Source organism: Pan troglodytes, chromosome 17 (genome assembly GCF_028858775.2).
Source record: "Pan troglodytes isolate AG18354 chromosome 17, NHGRI_mPanTro3-v2.0_pri, whole genome shotgun sequence".
Taxonomy (NCBI): domain Eukaryota; kingdom Metazoa; phylum Chordata; class Mammalia; order Primates; family Hominidae; genus Pan; species Pan troglodytes.
The window spans coordinates 74,324,708-74,344,710 of NC_072415.2; positions in this window are offsets into that span (position 1 = coordinate 74,324,708).

Genomic DNA, 20,003 nt, shown 5'->3' on the forward strand with positions numbered 1-20,003 from the left:
TTCCAATAATTTTAGCAAATATTTCTGATTTGTCTTCAAAGTTGATTAAAAGAAATGTATCTAAGTCATCAAAATGCTTTGTACATCAGAACCTAAAAGAGAAGGAAAGACATTCCCCTCCCTATAGATATAAATACCAATCCACATATTTGAGCTCAATTCTGCTTCAATGAACTGAAAATTGCATATACTATGTTGAATTGCATTCAAAGCGTTGAATCATTTTCTCAACATCAATACATCTTCAAAGAAACTGACATGGGAAAAAATCAGACTTTTGAAAGTCATGGAATTTCAATCAGCAATTCATTACGCAAATTTCAAATGTGGGAGCAATTATGTCTAAGTTTTCTTGGAATTGAGTTTTATCAGAGAAGTACAAATGATTATATATAGGCTTCAACTATCTCATGGCCTTTAAGGAAACTTAATCCCCGTCTGAAGTATTCATATTTAGTTCTGACTGCTACTCTTCCTGTGGACTTCCTGAAGGAACTATTCCTCCCTCTTCACAGACACAAACCCTTTCACTACTTGTCTGTTCTTCTTAATATTTGAAAGGGAATATGTGATTTATCAGTTGCATGTATTTCAAAGTTAATTTCAATAACATTCCTGTGAAATCTAATAACTACCTTTTTTCCATTTGCTCTTCATATTTGTATAGATTCTGAGAGGAATTGCTGAAAAGGATGGGGACTCTGAGCTACATATGCATAGCATTGATTTCAGTGAGAAAACTACATATTTTTGACCATATGAAAAAAAATCTGTTCTTGAATTTTGATGATAGTTGCATAGTTTTTAAATTACCTCTGGCAGAAAAATTATGTCAAAGATGAACCTAAACAAAAGGGTGAGTGGCATGTAATTAAATGTCACGTGGGAGTGAAGGATTGTCTAGAAAGTCAGCCCAAACATTTATGGCTTTGTGGGGTATGTGCTAATTTTGTATCTAACCCAGGAATCTCATCACTCCATAAATACTCAAGCTTCTAAAACACACTTTGAACCAGTCATAACATCTTACTGCTCTCCATCAATGATGAGTCAAATAAATTTTTTTACATGTGATCATTTTGTATTTGTGTGAGAGATATGATTTTTTTTCCTGAAAATTATACTTAAACTTTCCAATTCCCCAAGACAGTCAGAATCCTTGATAACAAAGATAAGACAAAGATAATGATCCAAATAAAATTTTCTGCAAAAAAGAAGATTTAAAATTGAGTGGAAATTTTAGATCAGTCCATGAACAGGTAGAATATTAATATGTAAGCAAGAGAATTTGGTCCGATCTGAGCATTGTCAGTAACAATTTTTTTAAGTTTTAAGAAGTAATTTAATTATTCCAGAATGTCTCATTTCTTTAAAAAGGAAGCTATCTAATACATGGAGTTCTGCATTTCAAGGAATGAAATTGCCATGCTCAAATAGAGGCATATATATGTAAATATAAAGCATAGTGGAAGCAGAACTTGATGGGCAGTAAGTAAAATGCTAAAAATAAAGGAATGAAAGTGTGTTTTTCAAAGTGAGTTCTAATTTGTTGGATGCCGTCTTTAAATGCTTAAGATACAAAAACAAACTCAAAGGGAAAACAAAAGTAAATTGTGATAGTTTATCTTCCATTTTTAAAGATTTTAATTTAACTTTCAAATAACATGAAAACTTTTCCCAGATAATAGTTTATCTTTTTCACAGAAGTTTGATATTGCAGCAATAAGTCTGTGAAAGAAGCTTTTCTATTTGACCAAAAATTAATTTTATTTCCTATGTATCTTTGGCAATAAGAGGACACCTCATGATTTGTGGACATTATGTCATGTGTTTTGTGACGTTTGATAAGAACATGACACTAGGCTTGGTGAACATTTAAGGTAGTTTCCATCCGGATGCATAGCCCATGGGGTGAATTCCTGATGCACAGGGCTAGTGTATGAGATCAGCTCAGCAATGTGTAATTAGTGTGTTTCAATAAACAGCATGTCTCCTTGTGAAGCACGGGGAATTGAAAGCACCCATGATTGAAATTTTTATTTATTTCTGCCTTTATTATTTTATTACTATTAGTCTTTTAAAGATACAAATCACAAGTGATTTATATATAAAACCACTCTACTTTTAAATTTTTATTTCTGCTTTTATTATTTGATTACCATTAGTCTTTTAAAAAATATAAAAGTAGAGTGGTCATTTGCATATTCTTAGATTTACTAGTATTATAACGTACTTGCATCAAGCAAGTTATGTTTCAAGAAAAATGTTCAGGCCGGGTGCAGTGGCTCACGCCTGTAGTCCCAGCACTTTGGGAGGCCAAGGCGGGTGGATCACGAGGTCAGGAGATCGAGATCATCCTGGCTAACATGGTGAAACACCATCGCTACTAAAAATACAAAAAATTAGCCTCTACTAAAATTACAAAAAATTAGCCGGGCATGGTGGCGGGCACCTGTAGTCCCAGCTACTCGGGAGGCTGAGGCAGGAGAATGGCGTGAACCTGGGAGGTGGAGCTTGCAGTGAGCCGAGATCACGCCACTGCACTTGAGCCTGGGCGACAGAGGAAGACTCTGTCTCAAAAAAAAAAAAAAAAAAGAATAAAAATGTTCATTCTATTCTTGAGTGTCTGAAAATACCTCTCTGTCACATTCATGCATGAAAAATCATCTGGCTGGGATAGGATTTTTTATCTCTAAATTGAATGTGTGGTGTGATGGCCTGCTGGCATTATATGTTATAAAGAAGTATTAAGCAACAAATGTTTTGAAAACTGCTGTGGCAGCACTATTGATTTAGATGTAAGAGACTTAGAGCATAGGTAATTTTGAATGCCTGTTTTTTCAAATAAGTTTTTTGGCCAGGTGTGGTGGCTCATGCCTGCAATCCCAGCACTTTGGGAGGCCGAGGCGGGTGAATCACTTGAGGTCAGAAGTTCGAGACCAGCCTGGCCAACATGGTGAAACCCCGTCTCTACGAAAAATACCAAAAAGTTAGTTGGGCATAGTGGCGGGTGCCTGTAATCCCAGCTACTCAGGAGGCTGAGACAGGAGAATCACTTGAACCCGGGAGGCAGAGATTGCTTTGAGCCGAGATGCACCACTGCACTCCAGCCTGGGCAACAAGAGCGAAACTCCATCTCAAAAATAAAATAAGTTTTTCATTTGTTGAATGAAACAGTTGTGCTAAATGATCCCTAAAGAACATTTCAATTTCCAAATTTTATATTTTATGACCATATTTTATGTAGCTCCAGAATGCATTGCAAATCATAGGTATTAAGTAGATGTTTAGTAAATAATGAATAGATATTGAGGAGAAGTTCTTCTTTGGGAAGACCTGTGTTTTGCTCTGCCCATTTGATTGTTGCGTAGAATTATTTTCTTTTGGGGTAGAGAGAGATTACATTGTATTTTCTCTTTCTTTTAAAATTTTATTTCATTGTGGTAAGAACATTTAACATAAGATCTACTCTCCAAGAAGTTAAGTTCATGATACACTATTGTTAACAATAGGTACAATGATCTACAGCAGATCTCTAGAGCTTATTTATCTTGCTTAACTAAAACTTTGTGCCCATTAATTAATAAGTCCTCATTTCCCCCTCTAGCCCTTGGCAACTACCATTCCACACTTTGATTCTATGAATTTGACTATATATGATAATTCCCGTAAGAGGAATCATGCAGTTTGTCCTTCTGTGGCAAGCTTATTTCGTTTAGCATGTCCTCAAGGTTCATCATGCTGTTATTATTTCAGAACTCTTTTTGTAAGACTAAATAGTATTTCCTTATGTTTATATACAACATTTTCTTTACCAATTTATCCATGTATGGTTTTTTATACATCTTGGCTATGGTAAATACTGCTGCAATAAATACTGCTGCAATAAATACTGCTGCAAGATCAATTAAGATCTTGGTTTTAATACTTTTAGATAGATGCAAATAAGTAAGATTGCCGGATCATATGGTAGCTCTATTTTTAATTTTTTTGAGAAACATCCATATTATTTTCCACAGGGGCTGCACTATTTTGTATTCCCACCAACGGTGTCCAAGGATTCTAATTTTTGTACATTCTTGTCAACACTTTTTTTCTCTTTTTTTGATAACAGCCATTCTGACATGTGTGAAGTAATATCTCATTGTGTTTTCAATTTGCATTTCCATGATGACTAACAGTGTTTTTCATTTGTCTCCTGGCCATTAGTATGTCTTTAGAAAAATGTCTATATATGTCTTTAGCCCATTTTTAATTGAGTTATTAACTTTATTATTGATATTATGGGAATTTCTTATATATTTCAAAGATTAACCCCTTATCAGATACATAGTTTTCAAATATTTTCTCCCATTCTGTAGGTTGCTTTTTCAATCTCTTGATTATTTTGCAAATAGCTAAATCAAGCTTGAGAAGCAAGGACAAACCTGAAGGAATTACACTTCCTGATTTCAAACTATAATAGAAATCTATAGTAATCAAAACATTGTGATACTAGCATAGAGATGGACGTATGGACCAATGGAACAGGATAAAGAGTGCAGAAATAAACCCACATTTATATGGTGAACTGATCTTCAACAAGGATGCCAAGAATACGCAATGGAGAAAGAATAGTCTCTTCAACAAATGGTGTTAGGAAAACTGGATATCCACACGCAGAAGAATGAAATTTGATTCTTATCTTACACCATACACAAAAACTAACTCAAAATGGATTGAAGACTTAAATGTAAAACCTCTACAAGAAAAGCCAGAGAAACACGCTGTGACATTGGTCTTGGCAATAATGTCATAGATATGACAACAAAAGCACAGACAACACAACCAAAATAAGCAGGACTACATCATACTAGAAAGTTTATGCATGGCAAAGGAAATAATCAACAGAATGCATGGCAGAATTTCATCTTTTAAAATCAAAAGATCATAATCTTGTGCTTTGAAATGCAGGAGCATCAAACTGTATAAGAAATGCATACTGATGTTAAAATATGGGCCAATGTATTTCAGTGTATGAGGAATACTTTTGGAAAATTCTTATAAATATTCAGGAGACTTTATTTTTTGATAACATATAGATTAAATTTAAAAAAAGAAATAAAACTGAAAACCACTTGTGTTTTCTCTTCCTCCAACTTATACACTAGATGAGGGCCTGTCATTAGGCAGTTGAGGTAAACTCCAATTCTGCCACTTAAAAATAAGACTATTTAACTTCTCTGAACCTTTGTTTCTTCCTCTATGATCTAGAGATAAGAAAACCTGCTTGTGATTAATATACATTCAGATGAAGATTAAAAGGTGGGCGGATCACGAGGTCAGGAGATAGAGACAATCCTGGCTAACACGGTGAAACCCCTTCTCTAGTAAAAATACAAAAAATTAGCCGGGCATGGTGGCGGGCGCCTGTAGTCCCAGCTACTTGGGAGGCTGAGGCAGGAGAATGGCGTGAACCAGGCAGGCGGAGCTTGCAGTGAGCCGAGATCGCACCACTGCACTCCAGCCTGGGCGACAAAGCGAGACTCCATCTCAAAAAAAAAAAAAAAAAAAAAAGGCAGCATCAGGTAAATATTAGGAATATAAGAGGTACTTAATAATTACATATACAAATTCGGTAAGGGGATAGCAGAGGTATTATCATCAACATCTAATAGATTAAAAAATGGAAATCACAAGTGGTTTTGAGATTTTCAGAAAAAATGTTATAATAATATAAAACCCCGACAATGACTGGAGCACAGGTTTCTTGACTCCAAGGCTCGAATGCTTCATTTTCCTATAAAGTATGGGAGGTTACTGTTGGGTATAGGCCGGTATTTTTAACCTTTATTTGTTCAAATGTGTTCAGATGTCACAAGAGAGATTTTGACTATCAAATTGAAGTGAAAGTTCAATACTTTTATCATTATAATTGCATTTTATTCTGGATAGTGTAAAACATACTTATAAAAATAGAATAATCACATATTTGAACTCATAAAGAGCAAGGTCAAAGCAGAATACCAAATATTTTGAGTCAAATATTAACAATATATCAAAAGCTAAGATAAATAGGAGAAATATTTAAAGCAACAAATAATATACAGGAAATTCTTTCATGAATATGCTTCTATATAGAAAATTAAAGTAGATGGCATAAATTTTACATGCTCAACAAAAAAGTAAACCTAAATGGAAATCTTTTATAGCCTACAGATTTTAAAAATAAAGAAGCAACTTAGGTTACATCTAAAAAATAAATAATACACATAAAAGAACAAAGCAAAAAATGTACAAACCTGGCCCAAGGTACTTTGTCTAACAGTAAAATACTTCATTTTAGAAAATATAAAAATCTCTCTCATTTTTTAAATTCTTGGTTTCTTTGCGATTTTATGTGTAATCTGTTACTAGTTACAAAGTCCCCCCAAACAATGATAATAACAATAATAAAAACCCTTGACGAAAATTATACATTGAAAAATTTTATAAGTACGTACCTCCAATACATATTTTGCTGGGGAGGTAGATTTAAGTTTATATAGCCTGTACATTGTTGTGAACACAAATAACAACAAGGCTGAAGTGAAGCAACAAATCTGTCTACAAGATCACAAATAAAACATAAACAGTAGGAGGTCTCATAGCTATTTAAGGAACTTCATGGGCTTTGAAAGCCTTTCCACATGAATCGTGGTGTTTTGTCTCCCAAATGCTCTAAAATTATTTTTAAAATGTTGGCAACTTCACAAATGTTTTATTAACAAAATATACTTTAAGTATATGCTATTTTGTGAAGCAGCAATTGGATGACTTTTCTTATAAGCGTCAATAAACAGTTGGAACTTATTGCCAATTAAAGACAGAAAAAGTGCCTGAGTCAAGGATATGATGATGTTACTCACATAGGTACGACTACAAGAGATTAATTTATATCACTTTGAAAAGCCCATGTGCTAAAGCTATGTTAAATCTGTCAACTGGGCACAGTGTAGAGAGTGAAAAGAATTCTGTGTTAATAGCCTGGGATGCAGGGTCAAATTTTCCTTGGCTGTACTGCCCGTATAACCTTAAGCAGGACGGTTAAGGTTTCAAGGGAACTGTTTTGGTTACCTGAAAGGCAACCCCCCAGATAATCCCTCGAGGTGTCTTTGTTGTTTTGCTCTGTGATTCTATCGTTTTGCTCTCATTTTCCTAGTCTGAAGGATTAGACATTTCCTAACTTCGAAAGCATGGAACATCTGCTGTACACCTTCCTTTGTTTTGTCTTTGGGTTATCTTTCATGTCTGTGAGTAACCAAGTCCAAAGTATTTTATATGTGGAAGAGAGATCTCTATGCCATCTTTTTGGTTCCCAGAAAATGCCTAGGAACCCAGGTGCTGGAAAAAACAAAAATCACATGAAAAGCTATTTTACAATACAGTAAGAATTTCTACTTCAAGTTGGGTTTATGACATGCCAGTCCATAATCTACAAGCAGAGAAGATGATGAAATAAGCCTTACAGATGGATTCTACCAAGAAAACTCTGAAGTTGCCATTGGAAAGCAAAAGATACATTATGAGGCAGGTTCCACAATTATAAATTAGATGGAAAACACTCTTCTCCAGTCTTAGAAAGAACTACAATGTGAGAAGCTCAGATTTATAAATGATCAAGTTTATGAATAAAATATAAAATTTTTGTCCTTTCAAATAGATAATTATTACACAGCTATAAACCTTGGTAAACATTTTATTTATTTAATATAAGATTCTTTTAAAAATTTGAAGATGACAAAGATAACTTTAAATTCCTTTAATAATTAGATAATAGAATCTATGAGCTAGAAAAAACTTCATAAAGCATTATGAAGTACGAATTGATAAATTTTAGAGCTTGTTCAGGTTGTAATATTCATCTTATTTCAAAATTTCCTGCACACCCTCAGTGTTGCTGCTATTGAATAAAATTTCAGACTTTTGCCTAATAAAATTTTTTCTTAGCAAGATTTTTGTTCTGCTATTGGGCTCAAATTCTGTATGATCCAGTATGATTAGTTCCTTGTATCTTTATTTAGGTGACTTGCAAAAGAGCTAGTTGATATGTTCTGTGGACCAAACCTTTATAAATCTGAAGACCATAATGAAAATTAATGAAAATAGTGTGCCTTCATGTGTTCCTTACACCTGAATGCAACAAAATGCACATATTTTCCCATTATCCAAGTAGTTTTTTTTTTTTTTTTGAGACAGAGTCTTGCTCTGTTGCCCAGGCTGGAGTGCAGTGGCACTATCTCAGTTCACTGCATTCCTCCGCCTCCCAGGTTGAAGCAATTCTCCTGCCTCAGCCTTTCGAGTAGCTGGGATTACAGGCACATGGCACCACGCCCAGCTAATTTTTATATTTTTGGTAGAGACGAGTTTTCACCATGTTGGCCAGGCTGGTCTGGAACTCCTGACCTCAGGTGTTCCTCATGCTTTGGCCTCCCAAAGTGCTGGAATTACAGTTGTGAGCCACCGTGCCCAGCCGCAAGTAGTTCTTGAAGAGAGAAATCGTGCAGAAAAAAAAAAAAAAAAAGATGACTTTTGAGAGTGAAATGAATGGTTATTGGTCATCAGCTGTTGTAAATGGAGCAAAGGGTGAGAGAAAAATAATAGATTTGCCATTTGACTCATATAAGAATGCAGCTATTGCATATCAGAGAGACATATTACAAAATCAAATCCAAATGTTTTGTAAATATAGAAGGGATATAGTGGCATGGAAGTGTGTTGCTAAGTGAAATTAACTGAGTGTTCAGCACACAGTGCTAAGAATTGGGCTGTGATGTCAGATTGCTTTCACTCAAATCCTTATTCCACTATTTATTAATTATAGAATCTTTGGTAAAATAGTGTAGTCATCCTTTTATCTGAGGTTTAGCTTTCCATGGTTTCAGTTACCTGCAATCAGCATGGTCCTAAAATATTAACTAGAAAATTCTATAAAGAAACATTTTCTAAGTTTTAAATTACATTCCATTCTGAGTATTATGATGAAATCTCATACTATCTTGCTCTGTCTTACCCAGGACGCAAATCATTCCTTCCTCCAGTATATCCACACCATAGTTGCACGCCTCCTGTCAGTCACTTGGTAGTCTTCTGGGTTATCAGATTTTGTAGAGTATCACGGTGCTTGTGTTAAAGTAACTCTCATTTTACTTCATAATGGTTCCAAAGTGCAAGAGTGGTGATGCTGGCAAATCGGATATGCCAAGGAGAAGCCGTAAAGTGTTCCTCTAAGTACAAAGGTGAGTTCTCAATAAAGAGAAAAAGTTATATGCTGAAGTTGCTAAGATCTATAATAAGAACAAATCGTCTATCAATAATATTGTGAAGAACGAAAAGAAATTTGTGCTAGTTTTGCTGTCACACCTCAAACTGCAAAACTTGTGGCCAAAGTAAGCAATAAGTAGTTAAGATGAAAAAGGGATTCTATTTGTGGGTAGAAGACATGAACAGACAAAAATCTCAATTGATGGCAATGTGTTGCACCAGAAAGCATCGAGCCTTTATGGAAACTTTAGCAAAGGATCCCCTGAAACAAGTGACGCCAAGCCATTTACTGCAAGCAAAGGATGGTTACACTGATTCAGGAATACAGAAGGTCAATAGTAGCCTAATACTATGTCACAATACCTGTCATTCACTTCACTTCCTCTCGTCACATAGGCAATACATCACCTCATATCATCCAAAGAAGCAGCATGGGGGTAGTACAATAAGATATTTTAAGAGAGAGAGACATAGAGAGTAAGAGAGAAACAGAACACAGTCGTGTAACTTTTATTGTAGTACATTGTTATAATTGTTCCATTATATTATTTATTGTTAATAACCTCTTGCTGTGCCTAATTTATAAACTTTAACATAGATATGTATGTATAGGAAAAGACATATATAGGGTTTAGTCGTATCTGTTGTTTCATGCATCCACTGGGGATCTTGGTGCATATTCCCCTCAGATAAGGGGGAAACTACTGTAATATGAATTTTAAGACTCAGTTTCCTTATGTGCATAATGGAGATAATAATATATACCTCATAAATGAGACAATGCATATAAATTGCTTCATACCATGCTGGGCACAAAGTAAAAGCCCAAGAGATATTAGCGTAGTCAAGAACACTCTAAGTGCTTTATCTCATGTATCCTCAGCAATACAGTGAGTTAGGTACTATTGTCATCCTCCCCATATTATCAGTGAGGAAACCAGGCCAGCGAGAGGTTAAGAACTTGCTCAAGGTAACAACAATAGCCCTTGGAGGGGTTTAGATTCTAATCCATCATTCTAGGTACATATTTATCATTACTATGTGGCACACAGAAGCCACATACTCAAATGCCTGCAACGGCCTGTTGATAAGACAAATAACTGAAATAACCAGTACAAGTCAATAGAAAATGGGTGCTTTCACTTTTTACATTTTTTGATACTGTGCTGGTCTGGCAAAGAGATTTCTGAGGCCAAATTTAGTCTGCAGCTTATTTGCAGTCCCTGCACATCCAAGTATCTGAAGGTAAATTTACACCGTGGTTAGGCTGGCGTTTGCACACTAATGGAATGGTTGGTTTTCCTCCATTTCTTGGCCCCTAAGTGTCCATAAGTGTGGAAAATAAAGGAAAGAAAATCTTAGCACTGAGTAAGTGATATGGAACGTTCACTTTTCAGGGAGTACTTATTGTCTCTTCTTTAGTAATGAGTGGGATCCTTCTTTATTTTAATATGCTTGATCAACTGTATAACACAGAGGCAGGCATTTTGCAAGTCTTCAAAGGTGGAATGGATGTGTGACTGTTCAAAAATAAATTAATGAGAAGCAGAATGAATAGATTTATTTTTGGAGTGACTGACTGAGGGGTTTTCCCAGTACCTCTGAAAACACATCAAGTTCTAATAAGATTTTAGAGAAAGTTAATTGGAGACTTAGAATCACTGCACTGGATTGTGGATCTTATTCTTCTTTGAGTCATTTTGTGAGTTAAGACAAATTTCTTAACATCTTTGGTCTATTTCCTCAGCTATAATTAAAATGGTCTGAAGAGGATTGTCTTTAGATTTTCTTCAATTCTAAAATGTCTCTATGTCCATGCTTTTACCTTAATCTTCATCCTTTATCAAAATTCACTTTATGGTGACAAGTACACTTTTGGGTGCCTTTGGTATAAATCAAGTTGTGAGAGTTAAAAATTTAGAAGAAATAATTTAAATTGTGACATTTTATCAAGCTTGATTAAATTCTGAAATACATCTGTTCTGAGTGTTGTGTTGTGCTGACTCATTTAAAATATTCTAGGTAAGTAATATGATGTGTAAATATATGGAAAAATTAACCATAATCTGTATTAAAAATGTAGCCTATTTTGTTGATTTATAGAATTATGTTTAAAGACAGGTGGCATGATCTTTTAGGAGTTAAACAACAGATCTACCGCCCTCAAATGAATACTGTGCAAAACCCACCAAGTTCAACAGTCCTTACTCTGTTCTGTTAGTTCAGTCCTTGAGGTCAAGAACTTGTTTTGCACAGTATTCATCTGAGAGCAGTTGATTTGTTGTTTAACTCCTAAAAGATCACGCCACAACTTTCTTTAAACATTAAAGACAGGTGGCATGATGTACATTTGGTGTGGTGTGTGGTGCTGTACGTTTCCGCTTCTGGAATGACCCTATTTCCTTTCCCACTTAATTAAACGGCTTGCTCAGCTTGCCTAAAGAACTTGGTGGTGCGCGTTTTGAACCAGCTTTCATAGAAGGTGTTAGTTACATCAGAGAACAATGAAGAAGACCTTTTCTGAACTGCAAATAGCCTGCAGCACTGTGGCTATTTGCTAATAAAGGGCTTTAGATTAGTGCTGTTACTAATTTAGTGTGATTATTTTGCACAAGACTTGCTTTCATTGTCAAACACCATCTTACAGCAATGATATGAGAGTGAGGCATATTGCTGTGAAGTACAGCCACTGAAGGCTAATAATATTTACCGAAGGTTCTGACCATCAAAATGGGTTAAGTCAGTTTAAGACAGTGACAAAATCAAATACATTACCTGGAGAATTCAGAGACGCATATGACCACTTGAGATTAGAATCAAGGGAAATAGATGCTAGATCTTTCCTTGGGTAGATAAATAAGATAAGCTGCTGTCAATGATATAAAAAGAAGATAAAGAAAGATATACATTAAAGAATTAATGTGAGTATCCTTTTTCCTGACTCATTCAGGGTAGGGTGGGACCCAATGAGGTTGTTGTAATAGATCTGAGCAGGCTGAAATAGAGATATTGTGGCCTTCTATGTTATTCTTCATTTCTTAATTATTCTTGATTAATTTAAATGATATATTTGCGAAGTTAAGTTCTCCATTCATGTATTTAAAAATATATGTTGTGTACTTTTCTAAGGTCTAGGGATCAGAAATTAATAAAACAGACAAAAATTCCTGACCTCATTGACCATGTACTTTAATATGGCTATGAAGGCAAAACATACATACATACTTATGTACATGCATACCTAATATGTTAGATGGTGATGAGTGTTACAGAGAAAAATAAAGCAAAGAGAGAAGGTAGGGAGTTTTGTGGGAAGGGGTAGCTGCACGTAGTTTTAAGCAGAATAGTCAGGGAAGACCTAACTGCTACACTGACATTTGAACAGAAGTCTGATGAACGTGAGAGAACAAGCTTTGTGAATGAGGGGTGTTCCAAGAAGAAATAGCTTGTGTGCAGTGAAGGCACAGATGAGGAATCTCAGTAGCAAGTCCTGTATAGCTGGAGCTGAGTGAGAGGGGAAGGGTCATAGGAGATTAGGTGGAGATGGGGGACCAAATTGTGTGGAAACTTGTAGATGCTTTTGATGATTTTGGATTTTATTTTGCATGAAAAGGGAACCTACTAGATTATTTTGGGCAGAGGAGTGAGCTATTTCCATTCATATTTAACAAGGGCATTCTGGTTGTTAGATTGTGAATAAATAGATGGAAGGGGGGTAAGGGCAGAAGCAGGGAGATTAGTCTAGGAGTCTGTAGTGGTTCACCTGGAAAATCATGATCATGGTGGCCCAGACCAAGGAGCAATGGAGGGTGTGAGAAAAGGTTGGACACTATGTATATTTAGAGGGCAAAGTTGTGAGGATGGGTTGACAGTTTAGATGTGGTCTGTGCAAGAGCGAAAGGAGCTAAAGATGACTCCAAAAGCTGTTGTCAGAGCACATGCAAGGTTGGAATTGCTGTTATGTAAATAAGGAGGAAACTTTAGGAGAATCAGATCTTGGGGGAAGCTCAAGAGCTTAGTTTTCAACATATTAAGTTGGCAGTGCCTAATAGACATGCAATTGGACATACTGAGTAGACAGTTGAGCATACATGACTGGAAATCAGAGAAGAAGTTTGGGATTAAATGATATATATTGATCATGAGCACATAGATGATATTTAAAATGTTACGAAACTAGGTAACTATGATCAGCTTAAGTGTGAATGCAAATAGGAAAAGGAAGAGGCCCCTAAACTGAGACTAGGAGCACCCCAGAAATAAGAGACAAGGAGAAATAAGGATGAGAAATAAGAAAGGTAGTGTGAATATTGTTTCAAGGAGGAAGGAATGATACATTCTATAATGGTGTCACATGTCATTTCCTTCCTCTTTGATCTTTAAAAGTTAGAGTGGCTCTATTAAAAATATCTTTTGGGAACTGAGATTATCACCTAAAATATTTTGAATATTTGAAACCCAAGGCTCCTTAGTCCATAAGCTAGGTCAGGGAGAAAGAGTTTCTATATTTGTAAAAATGTATTGCATTTGAGGGAGCCATGAAACCTGAACACCTGAGCAACTAAAATATTGGCAATTTCAGATCCTTTTAGTTTTTTCTCCCTTTTCATGGAAGACAGATTTCTACAATATTTATGTGAGGTCAGCTGGATAGATCTATATGCCCTCTGCCAGAGAGCTCTGGAAATTACAGTTTGCTGAGAACCTGGGATGTGGAGTTGACAATCTGACAACTATTGAGAAATGACAAGAAGCCCCGCAATATTAAATGTTTTCCACAGGCACTACCTAAGGGCTGAACATATGTTTCTCTATTGATGAAAACGCATTTGTTTCACCCTTGGATGTAGCCATTTTTTAAATGTTCATTGGTAAGAACTATAAAGAATGTCAACATTTTCATCAAGAATTGGAATATGAACCGGGAAAAGATGAGGGAGAAAATATCTCATTTTTTCTAGTATTTTATTATGAAAATGTTTCAGTTAAACATTGAAAATTGAAAGAATTTTCCAGTAGAAACCTGTATAGCCACCACCTAGATTTTAACAATGGATTTTTATTTTAAGTGTTTTATTACATACTTATACATCCTTCTACACATTCATCAGTTTATCTTGTTTTTTGAAAGCACAAAAAAGTAATTTACCTACATCAGTTTTCTCCCAAATACTTTAGTATGTATATGACTAATTACAGGTCAATATTTGTTTATGGTTTTTCTTTTGATTTATATATGAAATGGACAAATCTGAAATGTGTATTGACTGAGTTTTGCAACGCTAACCCCTGTCAAGCTATAGAACGTTGCTGTCACATTACCATCATCTGGATAGTTCTCTTGTGCTCTTTTCCACACATCCTCCACTCCTATTCCAAAAGTGGCCTCTGTTCTGATATTTTTTCATCAAAAATAAGTTTAGCCTGTTTTAGAATTTTGTATAAACGGAATCCTGCACTATTTTCTCATTCAGGTAAGGCTTCTTTCATTCAATATGCTGTTGAAAAACATCTTATTTGAAGACAGGATAGCTTTCATAAGGAAGCCAAAAGACTGATTAATTTAACTCTAAATACCCAGTCAAATAAATGATTCAAGAAAAGGTGCACAGAAATAGGAAGATATGATTTCTTTTGTCTGTAGGTTTCAGAGTAATATTTGTGTGTGTATTGCTGTAGGTAAAATCATCTTGAAATACAAATATATATTCTATTTAAGAAGAGCAGGTGAGGAAGAAGGCTGATATATATGGACCATCTAATGAGTACCAGATATTTAACGTGTGCTATTTTATTTAAACTTCATACCCCAAAAGAAATATTATCTCCATTTTACACCTGAGCCATGTACTCCCAATTACACTTTGCTGTTTCCCAGAGCTTTCTGCTATTCTGTATTAGGGAAATGAGGACTCCCTGGCTAAGCTGTCATTCCTAGATAGCCTTCCTTGCCTTCTCCTCATTGTTTTCCAGTTGCCTCATTTTCTAGAGTTTTGCTCCAGACTAGGTGGTGACAACCAGTTAATCACTTAAACTGCCATGGGTTGCTGTTCTGTAAATGTTGTTATCCTACCATTTGCTTCTTATGCTAGATATATTTACTTTGCATAGGTTGGTGCAAAAGTAATTGGGGTTTTGCTACTAAAGGTAATGGGAAAACCACAGTTACTTTTGCACCAATCTAAAAAGCAAGGCTGTGGGAGACAATGTCTTTATCTGAAGAAGAAACTCAATGGTCAGAATTGCAGGTGCTTCTTTAGATAGGTGAAAGACATTGAAATAGGCAGGGATTTGTACATTTCTAACAGGTATATTTACTAACCTTATAACACTTTCTAGATTGTTGCTTATGGTTTCTAGATGTGTGCTTGTTTCCATATCCATTATTAGGAATTCAGGTATTTGAGACCTAGTTCAGGACTGTAAACAAGAGTTCCAGTAACTTCAGACCTACTCAAGTTGCTTAATTAAAGCCTATGTAGTACCCACATGAACAATATATCCAGGACTTGGTGTTTTTATTCCTTGACTTCCTTAGTTTCTGTAAATTCTTCATTCTACATTCCACCTGCCTCAACTGTGGTCATATCCGTGGTCATCACAATAATTCATAACTTCCAGACCTTGATTTCAAGGATCTCACTCACTGACCACCACCTTCCCCCATTCATCTCTATCTAGTTCCACAAGGCCTTCGAGTTATTGCTCCTAAAACTGTTTTTTTTTTTTTTCTAGTCATGTTTTACACCCACGGTTCATACCTTTTTTCCTTGTCCACTCAGGGTACATAGTCCATACTTACAATCACCCTCCACCCTGCTACACTTGTCTGGAAGAAGCCCAACTTTGGTTAAAAAAATAAATAAATAAAGGCAGCCATCCACTTACTTCATGCCACTCTTTCCAGCACCCAGAAAATGATCTAGCAATATCTACTAAGGGATCTATACATATTCAATGAATGAAAATGGATGTATGGTTGAATGTATGTAGTATGTAAGGTTTATCTTGAATCTAATTTTCTCCAGGATATCAAGAACTACTTGGGGCTGGGCATGGTGGCTCACATCTATAATGCACTTTGGGAGAATGAGGCAGGCGGATTACCTGAGGTCAGGAGTTCCAGACCAGCCTGGCCAAGATGGTGAAACCCTGTCTCTACTAAAAATACAAAAATTAGCTTGGTGTGGTGGTGCGTGCCTGTAGTCCCAGCTGCTCGGGAGGCTGAGGCAGAAGATTCTCTTTAACCTGGGAGACAGAGGCTGCAGTGAGCTGAGGCTGTGCCACTGCACTCCAGCCTGGATGACAGAGAGAGACTTCGTCTCAAAAAACAAAACAAAAAAAGAATTACTTGGGATGATATGGGTGAGACTAGATAATATGACAAAGTGAATACGCTTATGGTCTGATTTTTTTGTACACCTTCCAATGGCTGCTCCATTCTACAGAGGTTACCACCAATGGCTCAGAGTTGCAACACATTGGAAGCTTCTAGATACCACCCCTTGGCAGTTGGCGGTTGCCCAGCATCCCAGGGGGCTCCTCTCAGCATTTTATCTCACTTCTATTGGTAGTAGTTTCTTGGAATATCCTGTGCTGATAATGGTGACAGCTCCAAGAAATTCCTAGTAAAAAACGTATGGCGATCCTGGTGTCCATCCAGGATTGCTTCTCTCCTCATAAAGCGCTTCTGGCTACATTAAATCAGCACAGTTCAGTGTCTCACAAAGGCAGCTCCAGCTTTTTCAAAGGCAGGCTATTTTTAAATATTTGCCTTTCACGAAAATTCTTTAATTTCCCCAAAGTACTATAGATTAAGCAATGAGTCTAGGAGCACAACAAATGCCACATTCCTTATGAGTCTTCCGTCCAATTTTGGTGCAGGGTGATCTCTTGTTCTCTGAAGGAGCTCTTTACAGAACATGATATATGGAGTCCATCACTGCTTTCTGGCACTGTCTAAACTTGGGCATCAAGAGAAGAGCTCACTTTTTCCCCATGTGTTTGCTCATGGGGTTCAGGTACTTGAATTTCATCAATAGTCCTAGATATAGCTAACTCCCTAAAAAGTTAGAAATGCAATTAGAACTGAATTTGTTAGCTCTGGATTAGTTAAAAACATGTATACAATACATTCAAAATGGTCTATGACATGTGAGAAGTTTAAATAGTCTTCCCTCCTTTGGACTAGATCAGTTTCCAAGTTTTGCCTGATTAAATAATCACCGGAAATACTTGTTAAAAATCAAAACAAAACAAAATGCAGGAAGTCCGGGCTCATCCCCTAGAGGTTATAATTCATTAGCTTTGGTGGTATCTGTTTTGGGGATTCTGGGGGTCAGCCCTAATAGCAATAGCAATAGAATGATTCAAATGATCAGCCACATTTGAGACGTTCTAGATAAGAAAATGGGAATGATGTCATTTTGCTTGCTCCTCTAATGTTCTCATACACTTACACTGTCAGGAGAGCAGAAAAGTCATCCTTTTTTCAGACTTCTTTTTTCTATCTGGAGGCTGAGTGGGCCAAGAAAATTTTAAAAGTGAGCCACCAGAGAATAAATGATTGTCAAATGGTAAAAGATTGCAGAAACTCAATTTCAACCCTAGATAAATGTGAATTCATTACTTATTCATTAAAGATATTAAGGCTTGCATAAATGACTTCAAATCCTATGAATGAAGATAGATAAAGTGCAGTGATCATTGCATAGGATCAATGCTTAATAATGCACACAGTTGTTTAGGGAATATGAAGGATGTCTCTGATGTGGGAAAGTGTAAAGCCTCAATAGTGTCTCTTTTCTGCTAGTCTACATGAGGCTTTCCCCAGAAATCAAATCTCCTCTCCCTCTCCTCCACTGCAATGGAAGGTTTAATGCTGATGGTCCAGTTTTAGAAATGAGACTCTGAGATACAGGCATGATTTTCCCAACAGATTTTTCAGAGACAAATGAGATTTTGAATTGTTATCAAGATAGGAAAGGACACAAAAAAATTGGGAGATGTTGAGGTTAATGCAAGTCTTGGACACAATCTGTACTTGCTTTAGATAGGAGTGTTCATGAGTGGTAAAAAGAACAGTAAAAAGAACAACCACCATGCAAAGTGGAGAATCAGGAGGGGTCTGGGCGGAACGCAAACCTCTGCTGGCTCCAAGATCTTTTCTTTTGTGTTACTTACTGCTTTCTACTTAATAATATGGCAGAGCATTGGAAGCGCAGTCACATTCCAGACAGCAATTGTTTGTGTGATTAGACTTGGTTCTGTTGTATATATACATAATGCATGATAAAATGCATGTAATATATGCATATTTATATACATATGTTCATGGCATACATGTATGTACATATGTATATACATGTTTATAAATGCTATGGTGTGAATTTTTAAGTCCACCCAAAATTTGCCTGTTGAAACCTAATCCCCAGTTTGATAGTATTAAGAAATGGCGCCTTTGGGAGGTGAGAAGATCATGAGGGCTAACAAAAGAAGCCTGAGGCTGTTTTAAAATAAGCCTGAGGGAGCATGTTTGTCACTCTCACTGTGTGAGGAGGATACAGTAAGAAGGCTTTATCTATGAACCAGGAAACATGTCCTCGCCAGCCACCAAATCTGCCAGCAGTTTGATCTTGAATTTCCCGCTCTCCAGAAATAAAAGAAATACATTTCTTTGTTTATAAGCTACTCCATGTATCGTATTTTTTTTTTCAGCAGTCTGAATGGATTAAGACATTGTTTAACATTGTCATAGGGTCAATGAAAGAAACTTTGAACAAGATTAAAGCCTGTTACTCTGCTTTTATATTTTTCAGCTTTTTTTACATTAAATATGTCCATTATCTGATGCTTTCAATCTCTCTCTCTCCTTTATTTGTTTAAGATGGAGTCTCACTCTGTCACCCAGGCTGGAATGCAGTGGTGCAATCTCAGCTCAATGCAACCTCTGCCTCCTGGGTTCAAGCAATCCTCCTGCCTCAGCCTTTTAAGTAACAGGGATTACAAACGTGTGCCACCAAACTCGACTAATTTTTGTATTTTTAATAGAGATGGTGTTTCACCATGTTGGGCAGGCTGCTCTCAAACTCCTGACCTCAGGTGATCTGCCTGCCTGGTGGTATTAACAGGCATGAGCCACCACCCCAGCCAATGCCTTCAATCTCTCTACATTCTTTCCTCACTGTAAGGAGTACAAAATTTGAGGCTAAGTATTTTCCCCTTAGAGTAGTATTTTCATTTTCTTTAGAGACAATATCTTAGCCAAAAGCAGTGAAGCTCTGCAGCCCTAATGCTCAGAGGAGAGAGAGAGAGAGAAAGTTTCTGAGGTAGTATGTTGGTTTTGCTATTGAAAGATAAGGATAAGTAGAGATTCTACTATAGATTCTATGTCTGACGGAAGTGTGGAAAGTTATTTAGAAACAATGAACACTGAGATACATAAGGTAGCCCAGAAACCTGTAACAACATGGCAAATTCTTTACTTCACACTTAGATTTTGAATCTGTAAATATTTTCAAACCACAACTTAAGGGCATGTGTGATCGACAGAAAAACGTATAATCTTTGCTTTCATTAGAGAAGAAAGTTACATAAACTTGGGCTTTTATCAGCTTTCTGCATGTTAAGTAAAGTGAAATATTTATGTCAACTGATTTAGATTTTTATCTTAACTCTTAGGCACAGTTAGCATGTTGGTGTTTACTGATTAATAAATTAGA